Genomic DNA, 8,649 nt, shown 5'->3' on the forward strand with positions numbered 1-8,649 from the left:
CACTAAATGAAAAAAACGATAAAATTATAAATATAAAATTCATATATAAAAATATATAAATGCTATAAAATATGTGTATAAAATCTTAGCATGATGCCATAAAATTTTTAAAAAGATGTTTAAAGGGAGAAAAAAACATTACAAGGAAGATCTATAACTGAGATAGTAAACCACAAGGATATCTTGAAAAAAATAAACATTTTATAAAATGACTCTTGTGAATAATTATCTTTTTACAATTTTGTTGATGGCCATTTTTAAAGAATCCTGTTCTAGAGGCAGATACACGCTTTCCTTTTTTTTTTTTCTATTCTTTGTTTTAACTCTTGTTTGTTTTTTCTTATTTTTCTCCTCCCAAACTACAGTTCCTATTGTTAGGTTGTTGTTTTTTGTTGTTGTTGTTGTTGTCTTTAAGTTACTTCTTTTCAGGGGGTGAAAAGAGGGACTCCACTGTTATTATCTAATAAAGTCCTTTTGTATTTGGAGGAAACAAGTGCCTTAGGAGAAGGATGCTTTATTTTATTTTTTTTAAAGATTTATTTATTTAAGAGAGTGTGTGCACACACATGTGTGAGCAGGGTGAGAGGCAGAGGGAGAAGGAGAGAGAGAGAGACTCAAGCAGACTCCCTGCTGAGTGCAGAGCCTGATGTGGGGCTCAATCTCATGACACTGAGATCATGACTGCAGCCAAAATCAAGAGTCAGATGCTTAGCCAACCCAGGCACCCCAAGAAGTATGCTTTATTTTAAACTAACAACTGTGACATCAGTTGATTTAATGTGATAATAACCCAATGTGCTCCACTTGTTTTCATTCAAATTAGAAGCTTGTTGCAAAGGTGCTTAGCTGACTGTTTGGATTTGGTTAGGAGTCAAGCCTCATTCTATTCATCATATTTATTGACTGCATATAGTGGGCCCACTTAGGTGCTAAGTAATAACAATAGTAAAAAAAAAAAAATTAAGAATAATAAAATAAATAAGACATGAGCCCTTCTTTCAAGGGAACCAAAATCTACAGGCAGAGTTTCACTTATGAGTAGATAATTATCATACAATGCAGAAAGATGAAAACTAGTAGAAACATCTTCAAAACAAAATGAAACAAAAAAGTTCCTTGGATTCCACATAACTTTGCAACTACTGTCATGTATCTTTGGACTCTCCCTTATCCAAACATCTCCTAAATGATGTCTAAACTTGCTTCCCCCATTTCCTCACCTCCCACCTGGTCTGAACTCAAAAATTACAGCTACCCCATTGCACCCATGTTACTCACATGTCTCCAATCCAGTGGGCTTGGTTTCAGTTCTCATCCTACCTCCCTTTAGCAGTATTGATTCCCAGACTTACTCGTAGACTTGAAGCAGTGTTTCCCCAGGTTTTTGTGGCTTCACCCTGTAGATCATTTCTTCTAACTCCTCTGTCTTACTCTTCGTGCTTTCTCTAAACACCTTCTCCTCTACCAACCATTAAATGTGAGTGTTCCTCAGGACTCTACTCTAGTCTGGCTTCCCTTAACTCCACTGTCTTCCTGAGTGGTCTCATCTGGCTACCATGGTGTCAAAAGCATTAATAGTCTAACCACTTTCAAATTTGTATCAACAGCCCACACCTCAGTTTTGAGAATTAGATCCATTTATGCAACTTATTTCTAAACACTTCAAAGTTTCTTCAATGAGATATCTATAACTGCAATCATAATCTTTCCCCCTGAAAATCATTTCTCCTTCCCTATTCCCTCTTCAGAAAATTGGACAACATCCATCCGGTTGTTGATGAAAGAAACCTGACAGCCATGCTTCACACTTCTCCCTACCTTCCCAATGATTCACATCAAGTCCATCACTAGGTTGTGTCTATTCCAGAATCAAAAAATCTACGAAAGTAATTTATTTCCCTGTATCTCCACTGCCACCACCTTAGTTCAAGCATCCATGATCTCTTTCTTGGACTTCATCAATAACTTTAAACTTGTCTCCATATCTCCAACTCTTCAATAAATTCCTCTCGCTGCATTCAGAGCAATCATTTTTAAAAGAGTTCTACCTATATTACTTTGGTGCTTAAACCCCTTTAGTGTCTTTCTGTTGCTGTGGAGATATGAAAAGGAACTAGGTTTAGAGATACTTCTGAAGTACAATAAATAGGATTTGACGTATGCAATGGGGTAGAGAGAGGAGTCAAAGATGTTTCCCAAATTAGCTTGAGATACTGGGGGAATAATACCATTTTAAAAGATCAAATGTATAGGGCAAAGAAGAAGGGAATATGGGTTTAATATCAGACCTACTGAGCTTAGAACCTTTAGGAAATTCACGTGGGATCAATAGTCATGGGAAAGGTGGGAAGTAGAGACAGACTGAGTTGTGGAAGCCATAGACATGAATCCAACACTCAGGAAATCTTTGTATGGTAAGAAATAAGAACTAAGAACAAAAACCTGATGAATATGTTTAAGGGGAAACGTGTCAGAGGATGAAAAGTAAGTAAAGGAGACAGAAAATAAGGAGGAAAGGAAAACAGGAAAGTTATTTGAACATTGGAATAAGGAAATAATGTATGCTGCATTTTAGTATATACTGAGCTCAATTCTAAATTATGTCTTTTGAAAAAAATGAAACTTTGCAGAAAAACGCCTAGTAATTTGGTGTGACCATTTCTTTGCCGACTGGACTTTGTGTTTTTGGACCTCAAGTGAACAGGGTTGAGAAAATGTTGCTTATTTTATTATACAATATCATTGATCCATAGAAGGCCCTGTCTTACTGACAGATTTTGTTACCTTTTAGCCTCCATACTCACCATTCTAGGAGATAAACATTCTATTGTGTATAATATATATCTTTCTTTTGTTTGTGTTCTTATAAAATGTGTTCTGATTAATGAGGAAATATATTTAATTAAATAAGTGATATTGCATGATATATTTGGTTCTGATCCTTCCTTTTCACAGGCATAGTTTTATATCCATTCATTGCTATGTGTACTTCTAATTCATTATTCCTAATTGCTGCACAATATCCCATAATGTACCACCACCACATTTTAATTTATCTATATTCCTTATGATAGACATGCAGGTTGCTTCCAATTATTAACAACAATAGCAGTGTTGCAATAACATTTCCATTTACATACGTCTCCTTATGGACTTATGAAATAATTTCTCTGGGTTATATATCCATGAACAGAGTTGACAGGTCAAAATGCATGCATATACTTAATTTTGGTTACTATTTCCATCTTGGTCTCTGAATGGCTGCCCCAGTTCACAGTCCCTCCAGCAGGACATAAGGGTTCTTGTATTCTCACATATTGGTCAAGAATTGGCACATCTATTTTTGCTAATTATTGCCAGGCTAACAGGTGAAAAGTAATATTTTATTTTAATTTGCATTTCTGACCATTAATGATTTGGGGCATCTCTTCAGGTATTAAATTTTTTTTAGTTTATTTTTCAATAAATTGCCTGTTCATATCTTGTATCCATCTTTTCTATTGTTTTGTTTTTCTTATTCCTTTGAGGGCCTTGGATATTCTGGATATTAGTGCCTTTTCAGTTTTAGACTGTGCATATATAGTCTTCCATTACATCATCCATCTGATATATCTGTCCATAATGCCTGTATTAGTTTCCTAGAATTGTTATAGCAAAGCACCACAAACTTGATGACTTAAAACAAAAGAAATTTATTCTCTCACAGTTTTTAAGGTTAGAAGGCTGAAATCAAGGTGTTGGCTCCCTCTGAAGGCTCTAAAGGAATATTCTTTGCCTCTTCCAGCTTCTGATGGCGCCTGATGTTCCTTCTCTTGTGGCAGGGTACCTCGAATCTCTGCTTTGATTTTCATATGGCATTCTTCCCTCTGTGTGTCTTTGTGCATCTGTGTGTTCACATGGTGTCTTAATCTATTCAGACTGTAGTAAACAATAGACAGTTATTTCTCACTGTTCTGGAAGCTGGAAGTCCAAGTTCAGTGTGCCAGCATGGTCAGGTGAGTGCTCCTTCCAGATATCGAACTTCTCATTGTATCCTCACATGGTAGAAATGTTCAACTAGCTTTCTAAAGCTTCTTTTATAAGAGCATTAATACCATTAATGAGGGTTCTCTCATGACCTGAGCACCTCCCAAGCCACACCTCCTAATTCCATCACATTGGGCTTTAGTATTTCAACATATCAATTTTACAGGGGCAAAAACATTCGGATCATAGCACATTCAGACATAGCACAGGAATACAAACATTCAGACCATAGAACATGACACCAGTTATTGGATTCAGGGCTCATCATAATCCAGTATGACCTCCTCTTAACAAATTATATCTGCCAGGAATATATTTCCAAATAAAATCACATTCTGTGGTCCTGGGTGGACATGAATTTTGGAGGGACACTATTCAACAATATCCTTCTTTAAATAAATTTTAAGATTTTTTTTAAGTAATCTCTACACCCAATATGGGGTTTGAAATTACAACCCCAAGATCAAGAGTTGCATGTTTTACCAACTGAGCCAGCCAGGCACCCCAAATAAATGAAATTTATTAGTGATTATAGTTAACAATATTGCATTATGTACTTGAAAGGTGCTAAGACAGCAGTAGATCTTGAAAGTTCTCACCACAAAAAAGGAATTGGTAATTACATGAGGGGATGCTACTGTGGTAATCATTTCATGGTATACAAGTGTATCAAATCAACCAGGCTATAAACCTTACACTTACACAAGTTATGTGTCAATTTTTTCTAAATAAATCTGGGGGGGAAAAAACATATTGGTGTTGAAAGATAGATAGATAGACAAGTAGATAAAAATTTTTTATAAAATTACATTGTTCTACTGAGGGGAGGCCTTCTGTCAAAATATTCATTAGATAAGACTATTAAAGCAAGATTTTATATATGTGTATGCGAGATATATAACAATTGATCGACTTCCCAGCATTCAGCTGAGATTTGTGTACCTCTAGCTTGACCCTGATTAAGTTTATTCCCATGGCCATAGTAACTGATTTAGGCCTGGACACATGACTCAACTGAGGACAGAGAGATTTGCTGAGGATTTCTAGGAAAGAAACTTCTTTACTATTCTAAAAGAACTCCCAGAAGAGATTCTCTCTTCTTGTTGAAGTGACCAAGGGGACTTGAAGTCCATGAAGCTGCTTCCTACCTTGATGGACACTAGCCTGAGGACAAAACTAATCACAAAGTTGGGGAAATCCTGAGAAACTGCAGATAAATTGAAATTGAGTCCTAAGCTTTGGGCTTTCAGTTATGTGATATAAGTTTCTCTAGGTGAATAAGCAGGGTCAGAGTTCCACTACTGTCCAGCTATATGGCATTGGGCAAGTTCCTTAATTTCTCTAAGCTTCCCCTTTGTCAACCATAAAATGGAATATCCATAGTATCGAATTCCTAGAGTTTTGTGAGAATTAAATAAGAAAATTGATATAAGGTACTTAGTCCAGAATTAATCATTTATAAGTGTGAGGTAATTGTAAAATACTATATAATTATCATCCTGATTTTTATTTGTATCACTGACATTACTACTATCAAACTAAGTAGCAAACCTAGGATGAACTCTCAAATCTCCTATCTCTTGGTTTGTGCTTCTTCTTAAACCAAGTAAAGCCAAATTATCTGTTGGTCCTATAGCCACTGCATTAAAATCTCCAATACACTTGTTAACATTACAAGTATTTTTTTTATTTTGCAGAGAATCCTATTGTATGCAATACACTAGGCTAAGTACCATAGACAGAGCTATGAACACAGCAAGGATGATTCCTAATTGTCAAGGAGGGTGGGAAAACTGAATTAAGACACTATCCACTGCTGATAAGTCCCCTACCCATGAACAAGGCATTTTGACTATATAATCAAGTGAATCAGGATTTCCATGTTCAGGAACCACTGTTAAAAAGCAATCAGTTTGGGGGTGCCTGGGTGGCTCAGTCGGTTTAGCATCTGCCTTTGGCTTAGGTCATAATCTCTGGGTCCTAGGATTGAGCCCCACATAGGGATCCCTACTCAGTGGGGAGTCTGCTTCTCCCTCTCCTTCTGCCCCTCCACTCCCGACTCATTCTCTAAATAAATAAATAAATAAAATCTTTTTAGAAAAGCAATCAGTTTGGAAACTACAGGAACAAGAATAAGAACAAAAACAAAACAGAGAAGAGCAATCATAGAAATTCTAGCCACCCAGAGCTATTGTGTCCTGAGAAGATAATAAAAGATACCTAGCGGAGGGGTGCCTGGATGACTCAGTCATTAAGTGTCTGCCTTCAGCTCAGGTCATCATCCCAGGGTCCTGGGACCGAGCCCCACATCAGCCCCACATCAGGCTCCTTGCTTAGCGGGAGGCCTGCTTCTCCCTCTCCCACTCCCCCTGCTTGTGTTCCCTCTCTTGCTATATCTCTCTCTGTCAAATAAATAAATAAATCTTAAAAAAAAAAAAAAAGATACCTAGCGGAGAAGGAAAGTATGGGGCAGGGTCAAAAAAAAAAAAAAAACCCTTTCTATCTGAATTCATTTCAATTCTCTTTAAATAATAGGTCTCTTTATGATTGTTATTAAGCCATTGTTGCAGAAGACCTTCATAACCTTGTTAATATTGCTCAACATAAAGCAAAGAATTACACCTAAAAGTGGAAATTCAAAAAATATAAGCACTACTTTTTCGTACCAACCTTGGTAAATGAGGTATATTCTAGCAGAATGCTGAAATAGGTTGATTATTTTCATGACTTAAAAGTAAAGAGCATTGTTTACTTCACGTGTATATATATTCCCATGCAGGCAGTGGAAGTACTTAATCGCAGGGGATAAACATATCAGACGTATAATGCTGGGGGGAAGCTCCTCAAAAACACTTGGGGGAAAAAAGTAAACTGAAATAGATTTTTTTTTTTCTTTATGAGAGAATAGCAAGGAATAAAATGAGCAAACAAACGAAGGAAGAAAAAGGGGAAAATAAAACACAACTGCATACCCTGAAGAGCAAGAGACAGAAAATGTATGTAGCCAATAAATAATCCCCTTGTCAGAGAATCTATACACCATCCAAAGAGGACGATAATTGGGAGGTGCCGGCAAAGATGGGGAGGAGTCAATCACAGCAGTTATTGAGAAGAAAAAAGCAAAAAGAAGCCAATAAAAGAGACAGGAAGCATACACCTGACTCTTCTGTGAAAATGATTACAAATTGAATCTACTGGTTTCCATGGTTCCAGGAAGGTTTTTTTTTGTTTGTTTTGTTTTTTGTTTTGTATTTTTTCTGTGCTCAAGATGAGATGGAAGAAGGAAGGGCATTTCCCTTTCCTCCTAGAATTCTAATTCCCTTTCAGTGTGAGCAGAAATCACACCAAAACACCTCTCAGAGCTACCATCCAAACACGTTCATTTTCTGTCCAATCTTGTGTTTTTCCTTTCCTGACCTATTTCTCCCTGCCCTACCTTGTTGGGACCTGTAGTGTTCAGATCAGAAAGAAAAGAGAAAGGAAGAAGTACTGGGGTGGGAAACAGAGGACTGTGTCAGAAAGGAGAGGTGGGGAGGGAAAAGTGGGGTGCATGTCTTCCACACTGTGCCCCACCAAGCCTCTATCTCCCTATCACAGAATTTATCACATTCGGTTCACTTATCCATATTCCCTCTAAAGGCAAAGATCATCCTATGTAGTTGTCCACTTGCTCCTAAGTCTTGAATAGGGGCATATTCAATATTTTATAACAGCAATTTTTTTTAAATATACTTTTAATTAGCAATAATCGCGCCTCGGATAAACCTCATTGGCTACGATACTGCCACTGCGCAAAGCTGTAAATATACTTTTAAATCCTACTTAAGAGCCAAGTATCCCAAAGAATCTTTGCTAATTGACTTTTTGGTAGAACTCAGACCCAGTGGAAAGAGGATCAAGTCAAGGAAAACCTTTTCCTCTCATCTAACTATTCAGTGCTTCAGAGTCAGAGAGCCAGATAATCACTACATCAAGTGCTTCTCCAGGGCCTACTGAGTTATTAAAGTCGTGGTTGGCATAAAATACATGTCACATAAGACCTAGGCCCTGAAAACTTGACACCAAAGTAGAATGAACCAGGCAGTACTGTATATTCAAATTATCTAATGGTTCAATTAAAGGGCTAAATTACACAAAACAAATAATTGATGAATATGAATGCATATAGTAAGTTAAGTGTATTGTACATAAAAAATAAGCGCATCCTAAGAGGAGAAGGCGGAAGTTATTGGATATGACTTGGAGTCAAAAGATAATTACACTGTAAGGAGATGTTTAAGATAAACCTTCTAGATGTTGTTTTTAATACTAGAAGATTAAATAAGTAACCAAGAATAAGTTTTAATTAAGTAAATTCCATTCATATTTCTTATAGAATATTAACCTTCTTAAGGTATTTTTAAAAATTATGATCTAAATATATGCAAATATTTTAGATCAGTAGAAGATAAGGTATTATTCATAATTATTTAATTATCTCTTTAAATTAAAAATTTTAAATTTAATCTCCTTAAAATTTCCCCTTATTCTTAAAATATTCTAATTTATTTAAAAACTTTATTATTAAAGTATAATATTTATTCAATCCTGAATAAAAATGGAATTTATATTAAAATATTTTTG

General features: G+C 36.1%; 1 pseudogene; it reads right to left on the reverse strand.

Annotated features, from left to right (window-relative positions):
- Positions 1–7,707: 7,707 nt before the first annotated feature.
- Positions 7,708–7,825, reverse strand: LOC116643293 (annotated as a pseudogene).
- Positions 7,826–8,649: the final 824 nt, after the last annotated feature.

Source organism: Phoca vitulina, unplaced genomic scaffold, assembly GCF_004348235.1.
Source record: "Phoca vitulina isolate PV1807 unplaced genomic scaffold, GSC_HSeal_1.0 scaffold25, whole genome shotgun sequence".
Classification (NCBI taxonomy): domain Eukaryota; kingdom Metazoa; phylum Chordata; class Mammalia; order Carnivora; family Phocidae; genus Phoca; species Phoca vitulina.